The 26,123-nt window shown below is 38.8% G+C and overlaps 1 protein-coding gene across 6 annotated transcripts in view; it reads right to left on the bottom strand.

Moving 5' to 3' along the window:
- Positions 1 to 24,763, bottom strand: part of DENND4A (DENN domain containing 4A) — a 131,367-nt gene extending 106,604 nt beyond the window's left edge. For all 6 annotated transcript variants that reach the window (XM_079914334.1, XM_079914339.1, XM_079914338.1 and 3 more), the window contains exon 1: positions 24,551 to 24,763. The gene's annotated coding sequence lies outside the window, so the exon portion shown is untranslated. The remainder of the gene's footprint in view (positions 1 to 24,550) is intronic.
- Positions 24,764 to 26,123: the final 1,360 nt, after the last annotated feature.

Genomic DNA, 26,123 nt, shown 5'->3' with positions numbered 1-26,123 from the left:
GTAGTTGTGGCACACTGGCTTAGTTGCTCCGCGGCATGTGGGATCTTCCCAAACCAAGGCTCGAACCTGTGTCCCCTGCATTGGCAGGCAGATTCTTAACCACTGTGTCACCAGGGAAGCCCTGGAGAATTTTTAATGCTATTTACATCCTTTTTAAATAAAGAAACTATTAGATTTATCATTCCTATAAACAATTCCCTATAAACAACTACCAGTCTCATACTGAAAATCTGTTCATATTCAATACTATATATGAAATGCAAATATATGATGCTTACCAGTCTAGAGTGAGAGGGAAGTCTGGTTTTAAATTTTGTCTCTTGCACCATCTTTTTTTTTTTTAACTTAATTTCCCATATGAATACCACTCCCACATCGCAAAGTTCTTGCCTCCTCTTTGAATTATCATAAACATTTTTTAATGTGCTGATAGGAGTTAACTTTTTAGTATTTATTTTTATTTATTTATTTATTTGGCTGCGTTGGGTCTTAATTGTGGCATGTAGGACCTTTGTTGCAGCATGCAGGTTTCTCTCTAGTTGTGGCGCACGGGCTCCAGAGTGCACAGGCTCAGCAGTTGTTGTGCACAGGCCCTCTAGTTGTGGCACTCGGGCTCCAGAGTGTGTGGGCTCAGTTGCCCCATTGCATGTGGGATCCTAGTTCCCTGACCAGGGATTGAACCCACGTCCCCTTCATTGGAAGGTGGATTCTTAACCACTGGACCACCAGGGAAGTCCCCTGAATCATCATAAACATTTGTTAGCTGGTATCTAAAATGAATTGTTGCCACCAATGGGATGTTCCCAAAAGCTTCTCTTAAACATAAAATATCTGGTTTTTCTTCTCCATTTCATGGTTACTTGAAATAATACTCACTGGGGTGATTAAAAATACATTTTCAGAAGACAAGTAATCTAAAATTCAGTTATATTAACATATAATACAAATGAGATTCATTGATTAAAAATATCACCTTTCTTGAAAAGTAGATATCAAGATTTATAGTTCTCTCATTTGGTTAATGTTGAACATCTCACTTTCTTAACTATTTCATTTCACCACCTATTTAAATATAGTACTTTAAGCCTTTTAAAGGCTTAAAATCCACTTTTCCCCACAAACTGTAACAAGTAACATATTTATTTGTTAATAAGCACCTGAAAAGAACTTTGAGAATTAATACTTGAAAACAACTTTGAGACATCTGTTATTCTCCCACTTAATAATGACTGATACAATTTTTTAATCTGTAGGATTTACTAGATGATCAAAGACTACAAACAAATAGTTCATACACAAGAAAACCCAAATACTTGGAAAAATTGATAGGCTTGCAAATAATTACAGAAATTAAACTTCAAAGTTTTACATCATGTCCAGTAAATTAACAAATATGGAAAAAAACATTAAACCCAATGCTGTAGTGCTGTCAAGAAATAAGCACACTTAAAAACTGTCAGTGGGGGACTTTCCTGGTGGTCCAGTGATTAAGACTCCTTGCTTCCAACACAGGGGGCCCGGGTAGTCAGGGAACTAGATCCCGCATGCTGCAACTAAGAGCCTTCATGCTGCAACTAAAAGATTCCGCATGCTGTAACTAAAAGATCCCGTGTGCCCCAACTAAAGATCTCACGTGCTGCAACCCTGGCACAGCCAAATAAATAAATAAAACATTTTAAAAAATTGTTGGGACCTCCCTGGTGGTGCAGTGGGTAAGACTCTATGCTTTCAGTGCAGGGGGCCCGAATTTGATCCCTGGTCAGGGAACTAGAGCCCACATGCATGCCACAATGGAGAGTTTGCATGCTGCAACTAAGCATTCCGCATGCCGCAATGAAGATCCCACATGCCGCAACTAAGACCTGGTGCAGCCCAAATAAATAAATAAATAAATAAATACTTGACAAAAAAATTGCTAATGGCACCATGAATTAGAACAATTTTTCTGAAAAGTAATCCATCAGTACTTAAAACTAATTGTACTCTTTTTTTTTCTTCGGTAGGCAGGCCTCTCACTGTTGTGGCCTCTCCCGTTGCAAAGCACAGGCTCCGGACGCGCAGGCTCCAGACGCGCAGGCTCAGCGGCCATGGCTCACAGGCCTAGCCGCTCCGCGGCATGTGGGATCTTCCCGGACCGGGGCATGAACCCGTGTCCCCTGCATCGGCAGGCGGACTCTCAACCACTGCGCCACCAGGGAAGCCCTAATTGTACTCTTATTAACTAATTCTATTTTGGTGAAACATCTCAAGAACATACATATATTTTTTAGTCAAACTGTTGGTCTAGATTATTTATAACCATACCTCCTTAAAGATTCATAGAAGTTTTAGAGTAAAAAAGGTAGAAAGGTAAATAGGACTTGCCCAAAATAGCACAGTTCATCACTAGCAGAGCAGGGCCTAAAACTCCTTATCCCAGGTCTCTTGCTACTACATACCATGTAGACTATTCCACAGAAGCCTGAATCAATGACCCAGATTTGACAAAGATAAAGCAGATCAGGTTGGTGAGGCTAGATGACACATTGCTCCTTCTAAACATTCTGATGGCCAGGACCAGCCCTAGATACACTTCTATTCTTTAAACTCCCTTAACCTTCTTTCAGCAATCAAACCAAACTTCAGGACCTTCTCTTTCTTCTTATTCCCAGGAAAATTTTTAGTTCCACTAACTGCTGCTCACTTTCAAATTTACATCACCAACCATGACTCTCTACTGAGATCCAAAATGCCTGCATGGGGCTTCCCTGGTGGTGCAGTGGTTGAGAGTCCGCCTGCTGATGCAGGGGACATGGGTTCGTGCCCCGGTCTGGGAAGATCCCACATGCCACGGAGCGGCTGGGCCCGTGAGCCATGGCTGCTGAGCCTGCGCGTCCGGAGCCTGTGCTCCGCAACAGGAGAGGCCACAACGGTGAGAGGCCCGCGTACCGCAAAAAAAAAGAAAAAAAAAAAAAATATGGAGGCTTAAAAGAATAAGAAGACAACCCAGACAAAGGAAATATTTGCAAAAGATGTATCTGATATAGCACTGTTATCCAAAATATATAAAGAACACTTGAAACTTGACAATAAGAAAATTAACCACCCAATTAAAAAATGGGCAAAAGACCTGAACAGATACCTCACTAAAGAAGATATACAGATGGCAAGTAAACACATGAAAAGATGCTCCACATCATATATCATTAGGGAAATGCAAAGTAAAATAACAATGAGAAATCATCACACTCCTATTAGAATGGCCCAAATCCAGGACACTGACAACACCAAATAATGGCAAGAATCTGGGGTGGCAGGAACTCTCACTCATTGCTGGTGGGAATGCAAGATGAATCATATAGTCACTGTGGGAGACAGTTTGGCAGTTTCTTGCAAAACTAAGCATACTCTTACCATATGACCCATCAATCACGCTTCCCAGTATTTACCCAAATGAGTTGGAAACACGTCCACACAAAAACCTGCACACGATGTTTACAACAGCTCTATTCTTAACTGCCACACTTGAAAGGAACTAAAATGTTCTTCACTAGGTGAATGGATAAATGAACTGTGGTACATCCAGACAATGGAATATTATTCAGTTCTATGATGAAATGAGCTATCAAGCCATGAAAAGACATGGAAGAACTTTACATGCATATTACCAAGCGAAAAAAGCCAATCTAAAAAGGCTTTATACTATATAATTTCAACTATATGACATTCTGGAAAAGACAAAACTATGAAAACAGTAAAAAGATCAGCAGCTGCCAGCAAGTTAGGAAGAAGGGATAAATAGCCTAATAAGCACAGAGGATTTTTAAGGCAGTGAAACTATTCTGTATGATACTACAATGGCAGATATATGTTATACATTTGTCAAAAACCACAGAATGTACAACACAAAGAAGGAACCCTAATATAAACTATGGACTTTGGTGATAATGATGTGTCAGTGTAGGTTCATGGATTATAACAAATGTACCACTCTGGTGTGGGATGTTGACAGTGGAGGAAACTGTGTTTTTGTGGCGGCAGCAGTATATGGAAACTCTCTGTAGTTTCTGCTCAATTTTGCTGTGAATCTACAACTGCTCTAAAAAATAAAGTGTATTTAAAAGGAAAAAAACTAAAAGAATTAGTTCTGAACACATATGGAGGCTAGGAAAAACAGAGCCAATATCTAAATAATAGGGCTTTCAGAATGTGAGGAAAAAACAGAGATGAGGAAATACTAGAGAAATAATGACCAAGAATTTCCAAGAATTAAAGACATAAGATGTCAGTTTGGTATAACAGATAAGAAAAAAATACCTAGACACCTTATAAGGAAGTCTTAGAACATCTCAAAGAAAAAATTCTAAAAATCCCCAGAAAGAAAAAGTAGTTCATCTACCAAAAAAAAATCTGACTCCAGACTTCCAATTAGTAAGATAATGGAGTAATATTTTCAAATGTTGTAAAAAATGAAGTTTAATATATGGTTAGACTATTATTTAAATACAAGGATGAAATAAAGATATTCTTAGGAATATAAGTACTCAGATGGCTTGCCAAGAAAGCAGCTAAACAAACAAATAAAAACTCAAACTATTGGTCTAAAGGTTATAAATCTAGGGGAATCTATAAGATATGGCAAGAAAGGGTGCGTAAATAAAGGTTCACTATTGCTAATTAAACAATGGAAGTGGGGGGAGGGAATGAAGAAGGAAAAAGAAGAAGAGGAAAAAAAAGTGTAGTATACCCATAATAATCCTGAGTATTAAAAGACTAGAGAATGCTAACATTGTAGGGGCAGAGAGGAGGGAGAGCCTACTAAGATACATGCTTTATTCAGGAGGAAGATATATATAATCAATAAGCTTAAAAGTTTATAAATATAAATAAGAATCTAAGTAAAGGGTAACCAGTAGAAGAATAAAAACAGAATACATAATTTTCAAACTGGCACAAAAAATTATTTATCCTCAGAAATTGGAAAAGAGAAAGAAAGGGGAAAAAAATTAGTGTAAATAGAAAACACAGAATAAGATGGCAAGAATAAGTCTTAATATAATAGTAAGAGATATACTTAAAAAACTCTTAGAAAGTACTCTTGGAGTTAACATGCCAGTCTTCTTACTGATCCTTGAACGAACCAGGCATGTTCCAGCCTCAGGGCCTTTTTATCCTTGCTGCTCTCTCTGCCTGGAATAGCCTTCTCGGATGCCAGCTGAGCCAGCTGCATCTTCAGGTCCTTCCTTCTAAAAAGTCACCTTCTCCATGAGGCTTTCCATGACCACCCTATTTTAAAATTTCAACAATTTCCCACACCCAGTACTTCATATTTGCTCTTTCCTTGTTTTAATTTTCCCACCTTATTCCTTTTCACTATCTAACATGCTACATATTATACATATTCATTTCATTTATTATCTCTCTCTCTTTCCTCAAGATTAGGAAGTTCAAAAAGGGTAGGAATTTTTCCATTTTAGTCACTGCTATATAACCAGCGCCTAGAACAGTGCCTGAAGAATAGTATGTGGTCAATTTGTTGAATGAATGAATAGACAAATCAAGGTGTCCATAAGTAAAGGAATCATTTTAAAATGTGGCAGATGCCATGATTTGAAATATCATGTAACAGTCAGAAGCAACGATAATAGATGTAAACATAGCAACATAGATAATTTTTTAAAATGTAGTGTTGAATTAAAATAGTATAAAACAAAAAGGAATCTAAAGCAAAATATCATTTATATAAATTAAAAATACATACCTAAAACAGCACTATAGTTTTGAAAAATATATCCAGGATGACATGCTAAGTAAACATATTAAAGTAGATATGTATGGGGGAAAGGGAATGGGAGTGAAGATGGAGGGTAAAAGAAGATAAAATAAAATTAAAGCAGGCCCCCACACAGGCCAATGACGAAAATGAACCATGAAATCAGAAATATGATTAAATCAATTCTCTATACTTGAGGAGCCCTCACCCTACTTGCTCCCAAAAAGAGCTATTTAGCCACTGGTTTCAGCAAAACTCAAATCACTGTGACCTAGAGAAGACCCATTCCAGTGAAGTGTTAGTAAGAAGAAAGCCCAACTGGAATGAGCTGAGGAGAGAATGCGGGGTGAGGAAGTATACATAACCCTTTGCAGAAGTTTCGATGTAGAGGGGAGCAGGGAGATGGAATGGTAACTTGAGAAGACATGGAATCAACAGAGGACTTTTTAAAATAAATAAACAAAATTAAAGGGGGGGTATGCCAAGGGTAATCATCCAGCAGAGATGGAAAATGAGGATGAAGAAAAGAAAGATAACTGTAAAAGCCTTGAGAAAGTATGAGAGGATGGGATCCAAAACATAGAGGACCAGATCACGGAGACAGGGATTTATCTCTTATTAAGCTTTCCATAATAATATGTTTAACAATGATTTTTCTGAATATGCAGGCTTTGGTGATGTGGGTTCTAACTTTTTTGGGGTCATGAACCTCTTTGAGAATCTGATTAATGCTATGGGTCTTCTCTCCCTTAAAATACACATACAGATATTCAGATAGAACTTTACATACAACTTTAGGGGGGTCACTGAGCCATGCTCCCCAAGCTAATCCATACACAAGTCTGTTCGGGGGTTTTTTGTTTGTTTTTACTTTTTAATTAACATATACATATAGGTAAGTACAACTCTAGGAAAGTAAACACAATACCACCATTACAAATACCTCTCAGGTCAAGAAATAGAACAGTATCAGTAACTGGAAGTCCCCAATCCCCCTTCAACCTTCCCCAAAAGAACCACTATCTTGAACTAGTTTTGTCTGTTTCTGAACTTTATATATATAAATGGAACGTGGAAGGATTCTTACAGTATGTGTATGGTCCAGTTTTTTTCACTCTACAATATGTTTTTGAGATTCAGTCATACTCGTATGTGTAGCAGTTTGTTCATTTTCACTTCTGTATAGTTTTTCATTTTGAAAATATCATAATCTTATGTATCCATTCCATTGTTAATAGACATTTGGCTTGTTTCCAATGTTAGGGTATTATAAATAATTACAAAGTCATGTGTAAATTATTGTACATGTTTTTTGATGCACAAATGCATGCATTTGCCAAAAATACCTACAAATATAAGTGCTAGGATACAGGGTCAATGTATACCCAACTTTGGTACATAATGCTAAACAGTGTTCCAAAGTAGTTGTAATAAGACCTTATATTGGGGCTTCCCTGGTGGCGCAGTGGTTGAGAGTCCGCCTGCCGATGCAGGGGACACGGGGTCCGGGAAGATCCCACATGCCGCGGAGCGGCTGGGCCCGTGAGCCATGGCCGCTGAGCCTGCGCGTCCGGAGCCTGTGCTCCGCAACGGGAGAGGCCACAACAGTGAGAGGCCTGCGTACCGCAAAAAAAAAAAGACCTTATATTGGATGGGTAAGATGGCTTAGGAAATAAAAATTTGTTTTTTGCAAGCAGAAACATTTCTCTGACGGGCCTCTCTAAAATATTAGTTTGTTGTTGTTTTGTTTCAATTAAGTCATTGCTGAATACAACTATATGAACACTATAAAAAGAGAAGTTAAGTGCTCGGCAATCAGTTTGGCCAAGCTCAAATCCTAGCTCCAGTTAGTGTTAGATTATCATACAAGCAAATAAACATGTGCTTAGGTTATGGTAAAAAAGTGCACCAAGAAAAGTTTAATTCAAATAATTTTATTTAAATAATTTAACAATGAGGGATCATCATTTTAAGAAATCAGAACTTTGCTGATTTTGCTTATCTTTATTTGATGGTTTGGAAATGATTTTGTTCTGAATTATAGAAGTAGCATCATAATCACTTTGAGACTTGATGATATAAAGGTTTAGAGACAGGAAATTATGACTCTGATTCTCTCAATCATTCATCTAATAAACATTTACCAAATGTTTATTGAAAAGGACATGCGTCAGCGTTTTATTTTTGACCATCCAGCATCTGAACTCCTTTACTATATTTAAAAAATCTGCCACTGTGTGTGTCTTGGAAGGAAGGTAAGCCCTAGAGTCAACCATGGAAGCCAAAAAGACCAGATACTTGCTTTGCTATTTAGGAACCAGGCACATAGATTGGTCAATTAGATGCTTTCATGAAGAATTTGACTCTAGAGCTAAAGCTGCAGAGACAGTTTAAAATTCATTCTTACGGCAGTGACATACAGTATCCAGAGGCAGTGTTCCAGCAATGGCATCCAGCATCCTGTGGAGTCAAAGGTATCTTAAACAAAAAGGACATTTCTGTGGCATTACTTTGGCTATGGACTAGCCCTGAGGTTGATTAGTTGGTTTCCTATTTGTTCTCAGAGTCTGGTTCTCCAGTCTTTCAGTCATTTCTGTAAGCTAACTAATATCTTTCCAATAAATTCTTTTTAACCAAAGTTGATCTCTGTAGTTTGCAAACAAGAGTCCCAAAATGGCAACCTTACCATATGCCAGGCTCTGTACCAGGCACTGGGAACACAAAGACAAATAATTTATGTATGGCCTTGCCTTACAGGAGTTCAATAGAGAAGGCAGACAACTAAACAAACAATCACTGTAAGTGATAAGACTATAACAGAAGTAATCACAGAAAGCACAAGAAGGACACACAGTTTGGGCTTCAGGAGTCAGAAAAGAAAGAGCTATCATCTAAATCTTGAAATATGAGTAGGGTAATATGAGTAGGGTAAATATGAGTAGAGGAGAGATGGAAGGGCATTCCAAACAAAAGAAGCAACAAATAAGAGGCATATGGCCTTTTCTTTGCTCATCACTTCCTTCCTACACAGTATCAAAAGCATAGTTGAAGGATAAAAGTGACAAAAGGCAGACTGATAGATTTGTGGAAGGGGATGAGAAATAGTTACAGTTTGTGACCTGGGTGACAATAGTGGCATTTTTGAGCTTGCTACAGGAAATCAACCTCATACTCGAAACACACACACTCACCATCACCACTCCCACCACCGCAAAGCTGGCCACAACTATCTTTTCTCTCCTTCTCACCTATCTCAGTCGCTTCTCAGAACAGTCAACTATGGACCTCTGGATTTGGGGTTTGGGGATATTTTTTTTTTTTTGGGTGGTTGGTTATCTGTGACAGCTGTGGAACAGGAGTCATGAATGGGTGGATAAAGCAATTGAAAAGAGAAGTAAAGGCATTAATCAACTGATCAGAGTAGTGAAGCAAAAAGCATTCTGCCAACTGCTCACACTCCTTTTGCTTAAAGGTAGGTACGACTCTACAGGAGAAAAAAACTGACGTAAAGTATTTTACAAAATAATTGTGTGTGTAATTTCAGTACTGACATCATTTTTAGAGACTTATCTTTTAAAATTATACTAGGCTTATGCTATGTATTGTTTTCACTGTTTACTTTTATAAAAACTGTGATATTCGTAAGTTTTATAAGCCCTTGCATTTTCAGTCATCCACTGTATGGAGTTCTATGCTTGAACAGGAGAAAAATAACCATAAAAGTAAACTAACCAACCAACCACTATTAGAAAAATTTGATAAAGGAGCCTGGAAGCAAATGATCAGTGAAGACTCATTTTCAAAAGTGACATCACAGTTACAAACAAAATGATGAGTATTCTAAAATCTATAATCCTCCTTTGAAAAAAGAAGTATGCACTATCATGTGAAGGACAGATATGAAAAAGTAAGTTTTCATTTTAGCTTCAGTAAATTGAATGATGTAAAATTCACTTCAGTCATACCAAACTCCACACCACCTCTGTAAATTCAGTTCTTTCTGCCAGAATGCCCGTTCAAATGGCCAGCTCCTGTGTAATATTTGAGACATGCTCTTTGAAGCCCTTCCTGATCCCCTTCCCTAGAAGAGATTGTCATTCTCTTTCCTTATACTTTAAGACCATCCTGTACGTATCTCTATTACAATTATCACATTAACACTGTAATCATTTCTTTGAACATCTACTCTTCTCAACTAGATTAGGAATTCTTTGAGAGTAGGCAATGTTACATCTCTAGCTCTGTAAATATGTTTTAGCACAGTCCCTAAAAAAGGACAGGTAGTCAGTAAACGTTTGTTAAATAGAAAATGACATGATGTATTAATAATAATATTAATATAAGATTATTTGTGTTCATGAAATAGCATGATTCAAACTTCAAATTCTATATGCAGAAGCTAAAAAATCAGCTCTTATTTGAAAAAGGGAGATATTTTTATAGCTTTCAGAATAACCACCTATGGACTGGGGATGAAATTAAGTTCTTTACTACTACATAAAGCTAATGAGTGGTCTCCTTTTTATTTCAGAAAACCTTAATTTTATTTCACGTTATTTAGCATTCCTTTGCAATCACCACCTTTTATGGTATCTATGTAGCCTACCGACATACCTCTCCCCTGAGAGTTGTATGCCCTGTATGCACTCCCCTATCATAGAAATGGGGCCTGAAAAGTTCTCTAAAACCTTGGTTTCATCTGCCATAGCTGATTGGACCAGACATAGACATTTGCCTCAAACTGGATTTTTTCCCAGGGTTTAGCATGGGATCACAGAACCATGAGTGAATTTAAGAATTTAAGAGTTAGAGGACTTGTTTGGCCATGTGCAGTGGTAAAAGACAACATGCAGAGAGAGAAAAACGATGCAGACAAGTAGGGAGAGGCAGAAGAGATAATGCTGCCCCAGGGTGGGGAGAAAACAGTTGCCTGAGTTACTGATGAGTTTCCAGTTCCTGGTTCCCCTCCCCCTCATGAAGCCTGGTTGTACTTCTACCTTCAAAGTACAGTACTGTGAAATCCCCAGTACCCTTGCCATCAACACTAATTCCCTTTTTTGAGTAAATTAGTTTGAATTTCATTTCTAATACTCACAAATAAAAGAAATTTGATTTTAAAAACCTCAAAAAAGAAAAGGTCAAGTAGGAATATAAAAATGTCAGTTAACCAGAGGAGAAAAAAAAAAACCCTTGTTACATTGGTATCTTCAGGCATTTCTCAGCGTAAGAAAATGAAAAATATTCACCAACCATAACAGGTTCAAACAACAACCTATAAATCCAACTTCAGCATAGTTGTGAGTCAGTATGAATAAAATTATATTTCAAAGTTCAGGGGAAAAAAGAGAGATTAAAGAATAGGGAGTATCTCAGAGCTTATTAGAACAAATTATTTTATAAAGAGAAATAATACCACTTACTACAATTTTGACCAAAAAGGGGGTGGGAATATGTCTTTTCTCGTGATAACAGCCAGTCCTATCTAACAAGCCTAAGTATCATTTATACCCTTTTCCCCATCCATCTATACGCTTTTCTCATACAAACATGGCACTTCAGAGTCCTCAACTAAAATGCTCAGTGGCAGAAGACAGTGACCTTTAAAAAAAAGGAAGCATTTTCCAACAGCACAGTCATTCTATGGCATTAGTTTCTAAAAAAAGACTGATATATTAGGTTTTCCATTTTTCTTTGAAATTAGTTTATTAGTAAGAAGTTTCCTTTGGCAACTCAGACTTTAAAAGAAAAACTAGTTTCTTTAGTATTTTCAAAGGGATAGTGAAGAAGAATGAATATTGATAACTTCTGTTCAAAATAAACGTTTATAAGAAAAACTGACTAGTTTCACATAATCAAGATTTAGCAAGACTGGGAAAATCTACAAATGCAACAGCAAGTTCAGAGATAAAAACAAACAAACCAAAACAAACAGTACTTCTATCAAATTTGCCAAGCTTATATAGACAGTTCTGGTGTTCAGAAAAAAATGAGACGTTAAAGTAAAAGGAAAGGCTTATGAAAAATTGAACAGTGATTGCCATAAAAAAGATTTTAAGTAAACAAGTCCCAATTGTTTACAATAATGGAAGAAGGCAGAGGCATCGATCATTTTTAATGACTTACATTGCCTCCAGACTGTGTTTACTGAAATTACATTTGATTATGAGTGTTCAATATTCTCAGAATTTATTTTAAGCCAAGGAGTGAAGGGATAATGTGCAGGTTTGACTCTGAAGTGGGAATATTTCCAGTTTCCCCATTCTACCCCGTTGTTCAATCTTTCTCTGCAACATACTTCAGTTTATCTCCCGAATTAATAAAAAGCACAATATCAGCAGAGCTATCACCCTCACACTTTAATCCATAATAGGAAAGGCTGGTTAATGCTACAGGATAGGCTATATGAAGACTAAGCATAAATAAAGGGCATTCCTAGAGTTTAAACAGTGTTATTAATAAGAAAAGTGTGCAGGAATTTAAAAAACTAATTAAGTAGAACAATTAAGAAATGCTAATCATTATTAATGCCAATTTCAAATTTGTGACAGAACACCAAATGCTGGAGCTGCAAGAAAGACTAATGGTTAGCTCGCCAAGACATTCTCAAAAGCTAGGAATTTGTCTTTCATTTTAAAACCCAGGATTAGTTGGTTTGTTCATTCATTCCCTAATTCTAGGACAGTGGGGGGACTCGAATACATAAATTAAAACATTCTAAGGGCAGCAATGTCTATAACACATTATTTACTGAACACTAAGTAAATTTAAGCTTCACAACAATCTTATGAAGACATCATTATCTTCATTTTACAAGGGAAGAAACTGAGGTACAGGGAGACAGCACAGATAGTCAAATAGCAAAGTCAGGTTTGCTAACCCCAGACAGTTTGGGTCCAGAGCAACTACTTTATACTGCCTCTCCAATACTAAAATAATTCATTCAACAAATTCTTAACTGAGTATCTTCTCTTGTGCCAGACACTGTTCTTGTTGTTTGAGACATAACATAGTTACTAACAGATTATTTCAGAAGGAACTTGACAATCCAGACAAGAGTATGGGTCTGACAACCCACAAAATGGGAGAAAAAATTTGCAAACGAAGCAACTGACAAGGGATTAATCTGCAAAATATACAAACAGCTCATGCAGCTCTATGTCAAAAAACCAAACAACCCAATCAAAAAATGGGCAGAAGATCTAAATAGACATTACTCCAAAGACAACACACAGATGGCCAAAAAGCACGTGAAAAGATGCTCACATTGCTAATTATCAGAGAAATGCAAATCAAAACTACAATGAGGTATCACCTCACACTGGTCAGAGTAGCCATCATCAAAAAGTCTACAAACAATAAATGCTGGAGAGGGTGTACAGAAAAGGGATCCCTCCCACACTGTTGGTGGGAATGTAAATTGGTACGACCATCATGGAGAACAGCATGGAGATTCCTTAAAAAACCAAAAATAGAACTACCATATGATCCAGCAATCCCATTCCTGGGCATATATCTGGAGAAAACTCTAATTCAAAAAGATACATGCACCCCAATGTTCATAGCAGCACTATTTTTTTTTTTTTTTAAGAAGATGTTGGGGGTAGGAGTTTATTAATTAATTATTTTTGGCTGTGTTGCGTCTTCGTTTCTGTGCGTGGGCTTTCTCTCTAGTTGTGGTGAGCGGGGGCCACTCTTCATCGCGGTGCGCGGGCCTCTTACTGTCGCGGCCTCTCTTGTTGCGGAGCGCAGGCTCCAGATGCGCAGGCTCAGTAATTGTGGCTCACGGGCCCAGTTGCTCCGCGTCATGTGGGATCCTCCCAGACCAGGGCTCGAACCCGTGTCCCCTGCATTAGCAGGCAGATTCTCAACCACTGCGCCACCAGGGAAGCCCCATAGCAGCACTATTTACAATAGCCAAGATATGGAAGCAACCTAAATGTCCATTGACAGATGAATAAGATAAAGAATATGTACTACTTATATACAATGGAATACTACTCAGCCATATAAAAAGAACTGAAATAATGCCATTTGCAGCAACATGGATGGACCTAGAGATTATCATACTAAGTGAAGTCAGACAGAGAAAGACAAATATCATATGATATCACTTATATGTGGAATCTAAAACAAATGATACAAATGAACTTATTTACAAAACAGAAACAGAGTTACAGATATAGAAAATAAACTTATGGTTACCAGGGGGGAAAGGGGGGAAGGGATAAATTGGGAGATTGGGATTGACATATACACACTACTATATATAAAATACATAACTTGGACTTCCCTGGTGACACAGTGGTTAAGAATCCACCTGCCAATGCAGGGGACACAGGTTCCATCCCTGGTCCAAGAAGATCCCACATGCTGCGGAGCAGCTAAGCCCATGAGCCATGACTACTGAGCCTGCGCTTTAGGGCCCACATGCCACAACTACTGAAGCCCGTGTGCCTAGAGCCCGAACTCCGCAACAAGAGAAGCCACCGCAATGAGAAGCCCATGCACCGCAATGAAGAGTAGCCCTCGCTCGCCACAACTAGAGAATGCCACGCGCAGCAATGAAGACCCAATGCAGCCAAAAATAAATTTTAAAAAAATATTTTTAATAAAAATAAAATAGATAACTAATAAGGACTACTGTATAGCACAGGGAATTCTACACTCGATATTCTGTGATGACCTATGTGGGAAAAGAATCTAAAGAAGAGTGGATATATGTATATGTATAACTGATTCACTTTGCTGTACAGCAGAAACGAATACAACATTGTAAATCACCTATACTCCAATAAAAATTAAAAAAAAAAAAGTATGGGTCTGAAAAGGCTTTCTGGAGGAGATAAAGCCTATGCTGAGTCTTAAAAGATGCAAAGGAGTTAGGCAAAAAGAAAAGGGAAGAAGAAAATGAAGTCATTCCAAGGAGATGGACTACATAAGCAACGGTCAACAGTTCAGAACTAGCATGTACATTCAAGGAATCTTCAAAAAGTAGTTTTTTATGGCTAGAGTGGAAAATGGAAAGCAGAAATTATGAGTTAAGATAGAGAACCAGTCCCAAATCATGATGAGGCTTAATGACCTGGTAAAGAGTTCAGACTTTATTCAGTTGACAATGGGGTGTTAAAGAAGAATTTTCTAACTGTGTTTTAGACTTACCAGTCCAGCAATTCTGATGTGAATATTACAGAGGTAAAATGAAGACAGGAAAACCAGTGACAAAGTAAGGAAGTAGTTCCTAATAAGGCAGTGGCGGAAACAGGGATACTAGGGAAATGATCGATTCAAAAAATATTCAGGTGGCAAAATCAGCAGAATGAATAGTAAATGAATGTATGTGAGGAGACAGAAAGAGGGAGGAAACATGAAAGACTCCAAAGTTCCTTGAATGATGAAGTCAATAGTCCAGATGTCTTTGAAAAACAATAAATCAAAGAAAAACTTTAGATAGGTAAATAAGTTCAATTTGGACAAACGGAGTTTAAAGTGAAGATACATAAGCAGTTAGATAAGACAATCTCTGATGCTTTGAATACTAATGCTGGAAAAACAGCTTGGTGGGTGATTGGTAGATACACAGTAACTGAAACCACAGGGATAACTACGACTTGCTTACTGTAAAGGCTGAGAAGGGCAACTGGCTAACCCTGGGACCACCACTTCTTTTGGGACAGGCAGAGGAAGGCAAACCCTCAAAGGGAATGATCAACACAATGAGAAGCTCCAGGATAAACAGAAGAGGGCAGCAGGGTGGAAGTCAAGGGGTTGAGTTTCTTGAGAAAATGGCCAACGGTATTATTGTCATTGGTTACTTTAGCAAGAGCAAGTTTAGTGACATAAGAAGTAGAAATTAGGGCTTCCCTGGTGGCGCAGTGGTTGAGAGTCTGCCTGCCGATGCAGGGCACACGGGTTCGTGCCCCGGTCTGGTAAGATCCCACATGCCGCGGAGCGACTAGGCCCGTGAGCCATGGCTGCTGAGCCTGCGCGTCCGGAGCCTGTGCTCCGCAATGGGAGAGGCCACAACAGTGAGAGGCCCGCGTATCGCAAAAAAAAAAAAAAAAAAAAAAGTAGTAGAAATTAGACTGCAGTGGGATAAAGAGTAAATGGGAGAGAAAAGACGTAATTTCAGCCAATGCAGATTACCATATCAATTTTCTCATCTATAAAATTGAGGTAATGGGTTATTTTGAGCACTAAATGACTTACTACATGTAACCTCACCTGTAAGTAACGCTACAGGCCCTCATGCTCACTGCACGTAGCCACACGGGGTGTCTTTCTGTTCTTATCTCAAACTCCTTTTCATGGGAAGGCTTTGCACTTGATATTCTCCCATAAGAATCACTCTTTCCTCAGCTCTTCACATAACTGGCTCTTTCTCATCTGTCAAATATCATCTCCTAAGAGAGGACTTCCCTAAGAAGTACCCTAAGGACCCTCTCAGTCATTCTCTCACATCATTGTGTTTTACTTCCTCTGTAACTCTTACAACACTTTGAACATTTCTTATTTAGAGGTAATATAGCAAAGTAATATAGGAAAGTGATTGAGAGTGTAGGCTCCACAATCAGACTGGCTACATACGAATTCCAGCTCTGCCATTTACTAGCTATGTGACTGTGGTCAAGTTGCTAAATCTCTCAGTGTCTTAATTTCCTCATCTTTAAAAGGGGCAAAATAATAAAGTACTTACCTCACAGACTTCTTGAGGGAATTAAATGAGTTAATCCATATAAAATTACTGTAAGAATACAGGTAGATTCTGAGCACTCAAATATTATTATATATTTGTTTACTTGCAAGGATCTTAATGCTCCACTAAACAGCATTTCTCAAAATGTACTATGAAAAATATCTGAAGCTGGAATAACTCTAAGTCCAAATCATAAATATATCAACCAATAACCAAATGACAGAGTACTATTCTGACTAAACCTCAGGAAGTTTTACTTTCAGAAAAGGGATTTTTTTTTTTGGCCACAAAAGTCAGAGACAAAGAAAACCATACAGAGCTAAGGCTCTGTAATTAGTAAGGGAAATTTTTTTGATAAGTTTTATATATATAATTACTTGTAATTTAGACCAGCCTATAAGAAGTAAAATTAAAATATGGAGGACAGAGAAAAAAAGGTTCTGAAAGGTCCTGACCTAAGTAACTTTGGAAAATAGTGTTTTGACTGGGAACTCTAAACGACAAAAGGATTTAAAAAAAAGATAAAACTTCTCTAGTTGTTAAAGTCATTTCTCACCGGGATATGATTAACAATTATGAAACTGTGCATGTATAATGAGACTGAACAAACAAGTAAGTGGACTGCGGATGATGAGAACCAGGTTTCTCATTTCTGGAGAGTAAGGTTACAGATAAGCATGGGGGTAAGGATAGAATGAACCATGTGGTACTGAAGCAGAGTCAAAGACATCAGTATGAACTCATGTTTAGCTTCATTTAGATCCAGATGGACATATATGTAAAAAAAAGTTATATATCTGTATACATGTGTTAGTATACATACATATATTTCCTAGGTCTGTACACTGAGGTCTAAAAGCAATGATATCCCAACAGCAATGAGCATACTCAGTGCCCAAATCTTGGTTTCTAATATCCTTCTCTAATAAAAGTAACTAGGGATCCTTGAAGAAATGGTTGATTATAGGGCTGGGGCAGGGAATATAAAAGATTAGCCTGGAGCATCTTGTAGTGCCAGAAAGTATGGAAGTGCTCAAAAAAACAAAACAATGGTTTATGTCTTGTTGGTCACAGGAACCAACCTGAAAGAGGTAGAACAACTTGAGCAACAAAATAAGGTAGTATAGGAGTATAACCCAAATTTAGAAATAAATATACATAAGTCCATATTGATATAAACGATTAAATAAATAAATGGGGGAGAAAAGGAAAATCTCCCTTAAAGAAGAATCCCAAGTAATTTTGTAGATACTCACCCGTCGAGGAGTTAGAGCTTAACTTCCTATCCACTGAATATGGTCTGCACTTAGTAACTTATTTCCAAAACGCAGCATATAGGAAAACTTTACAGTAGAGAAACCTGGCAAACACTACCTCAGCCAGGTGATCAAGGTTAAAAATATCAGTGATAAGTCATATTGATGGTATGTACCCTTGATACGATATAATGAGAACAGCGTTTTATCTCTGCAGTCATCCTCCCCAAAACCCATAACCCTAGTCTAACTATGAGAAGAACATCAGACAAACCCAAATTGAAGGACATGCTACAAAATCTCTGACCCATACTCCTCAAAACTGTCAAGGTCATCAAAAGCAAGGAAAATCTGAAAAGCTGTCACAGACCAGAGGAGCCAAAGGAAACATAATGACTAAATGTAGTGTGGTATTCTGGATGGAATCCTGGAACTGAAAAAGGACATTAGGTGAAAACTAAGGAAATGTGAATAAAGTATGGACTTTAGTTAATAGTAATGTTCCAGTGTTGGTTCCTTAGTTGTGACAAATGTAAAACAGAAGTGTCGGATATTAGCAATAGGGGAAACTGGGTGCAGGGGATGTAGTAACTCCCTGAAACTTTTCTGTAAATGTAAAACTATCCTAAAATTAAAAGTTCATTTAAATAAATTAATAATAATAATAACAATAGCAGGGAAGTTATTGCCTTAACCAGACTGACTTTAGTCCTTTAAGTCATGTATAGAGGGTTGGACAAAAACAGAAACAGTTAGTACTATGCAAAACAATCTCAACACTGATGAACAATTTATAATACTGTATATGTAAGTGCCTAAAGTCATTTCATATGTGCATATTTTTATTCCTTAGTTGATAAGGACTTTAGGAGCAGAAAACTCTCCTCTAAGCAGGAAGCCACTCAAATTTTAGACTAAAACAAAACTGTCGTACTAATTATTATTAATAAAAATTCCACCTGGTTTTTGAAATCCACAAAATTGAAATAGTTTTAGTTAAAATATATCCACAGTACATTACTGAAACATTTTCTCATAGTTTCAGAGGGAGAGAAATATAACTATACATATTTTATGAAAGTACATTGGGAAGTTCACTAATAACAATATACTATAATGTAAAATTCACAATAACTTGGGTCCATAATGGTCACTGTTCAAGAGATTTGTAAACTCCAAAAATAAAAAGAACACTTCACTAACGTTTGTAACTATCTTGAACATATTTAAAAACCAAAAAACCTATTACAAAAAAGTCTAACAGAAAATGTGTAAAGGATATAGGCAAATCACTGAAGAGTTAACCAAAAATGCCCATATAATGCCGCGGAGCAACTAAGCCAGTGCGCCCCAACTACTGAGCCTGTGCTCGAGTCCCCAAGCCACAAATACTGAGCCCGCGGGCCTAGAGACCGTGCTCCGCAACAAGAGAGGCCACCGCAATAAGAAGCCCACGCACCGCAAGGAAGAGTAGCCCCTGCTCACTGCAACTAGAGAAAGCCCGCGTGCAGCAACAAAGACCCAAAAGCAGCCAAAAAAAAAAAAAAAAAGTCCATACATAAGAAAATATGAAGGGAAATAAAAATAGAACACAAATGAAATGCCATTTCAGATGGCAATCAGATTGGAAAAATCCAAGAGTCTGACAACACCAACTGCTGGTAAAGATACGGAGAAATAGAAATTGTTTGTCAGTATCCTATAAACACCCTGTAAAGGGGAAAAAGCATATACCCTAAGACCCAACAATTTGACAATCAGGTATATGACCTGGAGAAACTCTGGCATGTTGCTTGAGGAGATGCAAGGATTTCATGAGGCACTATTTATAACAGATAAAAAATGAAAGCAATCTAAATGCTTATCAATAGAAGAAATGACAAAATACAGTATAGTTATTCAATGGAACACTACAAATCAGTAAAAAATGAATGAACTAGACCTATAGTGCCAACAAGAATTGAGGGGAAAAAAAGTAAAATAAAGAAAACAAGTTTCAAAATGTGTATACCATGACATAATCATATTAATAGCTGGTTAAATTTACCAGCACACTTAAAAAAAAAAAAGTGCCAGGCACAGTTTTAAGCAGCTTATATAAATAAACTCATTTACTTTTTACAACAACCTTATGTGGCAGACATTTCTATTATCCAGATTTGATAGATGAGGACAATGAGGCACAGAAAACTTTTAAAACATGCCTGAGGTCACAAAACTATTAAGTAACAGAGTCAAGATTCAAACCTAGGGAGTTATGTCTCCAAAGTCCACACTCTTCAAAAGCATCCAAAGCAATGTCCTGTACTACTCAAATACATACAATTTATTAAAAGGTAAACTGGAAGGATACACATCAAATTTATCGCAACAATTGCCAGGGAGGGGATGTAAGGAGAGAAGGAAAGAGGATGAAATTGGGGAGAACAAAAGGGGCTTTAACTTTATCAGCAATGTTCAAGTAAAATATAAAGTTCTACGCCGCTCTTTTAGAATTCAGTGTGATACCGATGACTTATGTGGTTCTTTTATATTAAATGCACATCTCAAGCAAAAATGAAAAAATGTCAACGTTTTGTATGGTATGTGCATTGTTCACTACTTTTTGTAATTTTCTGTATTTTTTAAACTTTCCAAAAACAAAATGCCTCCTCTATAAAACAATATTATAACAAAAATAAGAAGAGTGACATCCCTGGTGGCGCAGTGGTTAAGAATCTGCCTGCCAATGCAGGCGACACTAGTTTGAGCCCTGATCTGGGAAGATCCCACATGCTGCGGAGCAGTTAAGCACCTGCGCCACAACTACTGCTCCTGCGCTCTAGAGCCCGCAAGCCACAACTACTGAGCCCGTGTGCCACAACTACTGAAGCCCGTGTGCCACTGCAATGAGAAGCCCGCGCACCACAACGAAGAGTAGCCGCCGCTTGCCGCCAACTAGAGAAAGCCCACACAAAGCAATGAAGACCCAACACAGCCAAAAATAAATAAATAAACAAATAAACAAATAATTTTTAAAAAAATAAAAAGAAATTTAAGCAATTTCCAATCTCCATATTTCAGGTTTTATTTGGAAATGCAAACAGCTAAACTGTGAGTTTATGTATGTATATATACTTTAACATACATATGGAAAATGCATTTTTACAGGGCTCAAAAGAGATATACTAGAAGTATATCAGAAACAGTATCTCTTACTTTACATTTTGATGACTCACTCTTCTCAGGGAAAATGAAGTATATATAGCACTAGCAAGAAAACTCCCTTGATACCTTTCTACCTCTTTTTTCTGCTGCTTTCTACTTGTTGGTGGTTTTTAAAAGAAGGAAGCAAGAAGAAAGTACCAAGAAGTTGTCACGTACTTTAAAAAATAACAGCCATAGATGAACATATACGCAGCCCTTCTGAACTTAAGATTCCCCCACATACAATCAAGTAATGTTCCAAAAATTTATTTGTAAATTGGTTGTCTGGAACTCAGAACATACTTTCCCATAAAGAAAGTTAAAAGAGGATGTGAGCACCAGGAAAAAGATACTGCCTGAGGTGCCAGGGCATGAGCAGTGGGACAGAAAAAGCAGAGTATACAATATGCACTGATGAAACAAGAAGAAAAGAAAGGTTCTCTACCAGAGTTTGAGGTTAGAAACTACATTTCATTCATTCACCTTTGTATACTCAGTGACTAGCAAAGTACCTGGCACCTCATAAACATTCACAAACCGCTGACTGATGAGGTAATGAGGAAAAGACTTAAGTCAAGCAGTCCATCAATAGGTGGCACTGGCAACACAGAACAGTTAGGGTGTAAGACACAAACAGAAAAGAAGTTGGAGAGTAACGATGTGCATTAATAGGAGCATCCACATATGGAAAACTATTACCAGGCTGGTGCTGGTAGCTAGGAGAATGCCTTCACCTGTATTATTGGCTGTTTCCATTATTGTGTATATTGCATAAGCACCGTATTTTCAGTTAGTTTGGCTAATAATGAATCATAAGGTAGTTTCTCTGTTGGGGCGGTGGTTATGTGGGATTTTCAGGATTTTCTCCTCTGACTCTTGAAAATATTTTAATGTCATTTTAGTGATTATTAGAGTAATACTATTCAGAAGACAGAACAAAGTACAAACACTAAAATAGAAGTTACCTATAATCCTATCATCCAGAGATAATGTCTTTTAATATTTTATGTACTTCCTGCCAATCATTTTGCCATATATGTGATATATTATAAGTAATAACATAGTAATTCCTTATATTCTGATTTTTATCTCAAGATTATATTGTGCTTTCTCATGTTAGTAAATATTTTTTAAAATGACTTTTAATAACTGCATTTACCACATAGATTAACCATCATTAATTTCACTAATCCTCTATTATATGGCATTTTAACTATTACAAATTTTTCACTATTATAGTAACAACTATATAAATTAATCCTTTCTTATGTATAAAGTTCTACACTGCTATTGTAGAATTCAAAGTGGTAATTATGATACACAGTAATAAGTAATAAAGTAATAAGTAATAATAAGTAATAAAGCATGGAGTGCTTGACTCCCCCCAACCCACAAATTCTACTGAGCAATGATCAGTAGGACACTGAACAAACAAACAAGAAAGGAAGAAATTTTATCAAGTTTTCTTCATTCTCTTCTTCTACACCTCGTAGGAAGGAGGAAAATGTCCTGAAAGGTAAGTCTCTGATATCAGAGAGGACAAGAACAGCAAGCCAATCTTCCTGCTACAGCCACTTCTGTTTTCCACTTAGAATAAGGAGCCATCAATTTAAATAGGAATAAACAAGATTTATAATATATCAAACATCTGTTTGTATTGGTGCTTAAATCTAGGTTTTCATAGTAAGTAGACTGCTTAGAAAAATTCTGCAAACAGAAAAGATAATGTAACTAATATATCACTCAGTGAGAACACAATTTTCTTTTACAATTCCTCCATGATTTTTATTATTTTTTGAATGAATTAGAAAATGTCATGTACTCTATTTCTTCCTTCTTATAGCCTCCCAATTATTCCAAATTTTATTCAAGCTGCCACAAATAGGTCAACAGCTCCAGGAGCTTAAGAATCAATAACTATTTAAGCCAGTGGTAATTCATGTGGAAAAGTTCAGAACAAATCAGCATCAGCTTCCTGGCTCTCTTGCACAATCAGAAAATTTATATCGCTTCACCAATTTTCAAAAGTGTAAATTTGTGTACATAAATTTAAAACTCAGGCCAAATTTTACTTACATTTATTCCCAGTACTGGGCTGCTGTCAAGATCAATTACATTCTTATAAAACCCACAATGAAGTTAAGTCTATGTTTAATCATTCAGAAAAAGAAAATTATGTAACATATAGTATGTACAATAACGACGATGATGATAATATATACTATTCTGGACTCCTACTGAGAGCTGCAGTTCAAAGGGAGAATGTGAAAATGAGGTAGAAGTTACCAAAAATGTTTAATTTTGGCCAAAACAAAACAAAGTTCCCGTAAAAGCGGCCAAATACAATCTTTTGTTTCATTATAAATTCAAACGGGGTTCAAATAGCTCAGAAATTATGTATACTTAGGTTTTCAAAGGCTGAAATCCCAGTATCTACTCTAGACATAAAACTGTATAACTTGCCCCAAGAGTCCTTACTTATTACCCAATCTTAGGTCCCCCGGAGACTACTTTTTACAATAATCTCAAATGTACTACAATAGATTAGTGTAACCTGGGTTACGCTGTTTACAGGTGTCTCCGCCTCCTTCCCCCAAGAGGAGAGAAGAGGTAGACTAGGGCAAGCAGAAAATAGAAAGAGACCATATACACCAAACAACAGCTTGTAATCTTGTAAAATTGCTTCTTTTAAACTTGAACTATTATTTTCATTAACGGATAATATTTTAAAGAATAGCATATTCACGTAGTAATACAATTTCTGCCCTCACGGGTCTCTAGCTAGCTGACACGCGTTTTCTCCTCAGATAAATACATGCCTGTTGACTGATGCCTATCCTACTGCTGCAAACAAAAAATAACTGTCCTATAAGACAAAAACCCTTCTCTAAGGCTCCAGGCGTAACCATACGTTTGAATTAAAAGCACACTGAAACAATAACAAAAATCTTCCAGCACATCTGTCAATTAAAAGTACGATAACGAAACGCTGTCGCTGCGACCCAGTTTTAGGTCACAAGCTTTCCCCCCCCCCCAACCAAGAAAGCGGTAAACTTCAAAGGGAACAGTGGCTACCAGTAATTGTTTACCCTCTCCCGCCCCCGCCCCCGCCCCCCCAAAAAAGACTGGGAAAAAAACCAAACTGGACAAGTTGGACGTTTAGCAGGTTCACGCTGGTCGGAGTAGGCTAGGCAGACCTCTGGGAGGAAAATCGGGCCTCTGGGGTCCAGCCAGGATCCAGCTGCCGCCTGTTTAAAACAGCGAGCAGGTGGGATTCCGGGAGGCCACCTCCGTCTTACGTAACGGGCTTGTCAAAATCCCAGCTCCAGGACCTCCCCTTTCACCGCCCCCGCCCCCACCCCCAGCTCCCAACAAGAGCCCCAGGCCAGCCCGGAATAGAAAATCCGGAATGAAAACACAGGAGTCCCCCCAGCATCCGACGCAGAGGCGCGGGTGCTACTCTCAGCACCGCCGCGCCATCCGGAGCAGACCCAGCTCTCGGAGGACGGCCAGGCTCCGAGAAATTCCCGGGTGGAGGTCGCGGCCATCCACGCCACATCTCCGAGTCCAGCCGGCCCCACTCCCGTGCCCGCGGCTGACACCGCTCCGGGCAGTGACAGCTCCACATGCCACCGCTGTCCGCGCTGCCGCCCCCACACTCACCTCACCGCTGACTCCCTCGCGAGCAGCTGGTCGAGCTTGGAGAGCGGTGCCGCGTCCACTCACCAGCGGCGTCGGGACACGAGAGGGTGAATGCCGCGGGGCTCAGAACCCGCTTAGCTCATCCCCAGCCCGGCGCTCCGCCCTGCGCGGCACCCCCGCCCGCCCAGGCCTGCCGTCTCAGTCAGACGGGACTCCCCCTCCCCTCGCGGCCGCCGCTGCCTCCGCCTCCTTCCCTGGTTCCAGCCGCCGCGGCCGTCGCCGCTGCGACCGGCGCCATCTTGACAGTGACGGAGTGGGCGGAGGCGGGGATCGCGGCCTGTGAGCGCCAATAGAGGGCCAGTCCCTTGCCCGAGGGGGCAGGACAGGGACAGGTTGAGGGTCGCGGGGTCCTAGCGCCCGATACTGCTATGGGCGTAGAAGGTGGGCGGAGCTGAGGGGCGTTCTCTCTCGTCGCGCGGTAGAGTTGGGGAAGTGCGCCGTGGTTCCCCTTCGCGTTGGGAGATCCGGACCCCTAGGCGAGCGTGGGCGGCCTACACCTTCCCTTCCCCTTTCACCACCCCGAGGGTCAGGGATCCGTCATGGGCCAACTGACTTGTTTCCTCGTTCCTCCCCAGCCGTCCCAGGAGTCCTGACATTGGCTAGCCAGAGCTCGTCGCGTCTGCCTGAAAGGCCGCTCCTCTACCAAGAGCACTCAGATTCCCCAGGAAACCCCCTGAGGGGTTAGCAACCACCTCTAGTAGGTTTCGGTCCCAAGATACTGAAGGTCAGGTAAAATGGGGAATTCAGGAGGGTTCTCTGAAAAGTACGTTGATAAAACACCTATTGTTGGCTGAAGGGGTGTAGATTACGTTGGATTAATGAGATATGGCCTACTTACACCTGGCTGTGGTTCCACCATCAGTGCCTGTTGGCAAGTTGCCTCTGAAAAATGAGGATAATAAAGGCTGATTACTGCTACAGGGTTGCTTTGAAGGTTAAATGCTGTAATATATGTGAAGTGCTTAGCATAGTATCTGAAAGTACTCAGTGAATGTTAGATATTATTACATGGACAAATGAAGGAAGAAATAGGACCCTAAAAGGTTTCAAGTCAACTCTCCTAAATTGTGAAGAATAGGCTTTAATCCCTGATACTAACCAGGTTTACAGCTCTATTTCCTATCTCCACTTCTTTCATTGTATTCAGTCAGTCAGTCAACAAACATTCACCGAAACTCAGACAGACACTGAGGGGACACACTGGTGAGAGAAACAGAAAAGTTCTGCCTTCATGGAGCTGACAGTCTAGTGGGAAAAAGAGGGACAAAAGTACTTCATCACATTTTGAAGGAAACATGCTATAAATGTTATGAACAGAAATCTGGGAGAGCAAATACCAGGATAGCTTAAAAAAAACCAGAGTGGTCAAGAAAGGCCCATCTGAGGGATGAGAAGGAGCCAGTAGAGAAAGGAGCCAGCCAGTAGAGAAATGCCCTGGGGAATTGTTTAAGGCAGAGGAAACAGCTGTGCAAAGGACCTGCGGTAAGAGGGAACTTGGCTGTTGGAACTAAGTGCTGGGGAATCCATGGTGCAA

Source organism: Stenella coeruleoalba (assembly GCF_951394435.1).
Source record: "Stenella coeruleoalba genome assembly, chromosome: 2".
Classification (NCBI taxonomy): Eukaryota; Metazoa; Chordata; class Mammalia; order Artiodactyla; family Delphinidae; genus Stenella; species Stenella coeruleoalba.
This window is presented reverse-complemented; position numbering and strand designations above follow the sequence as displayed.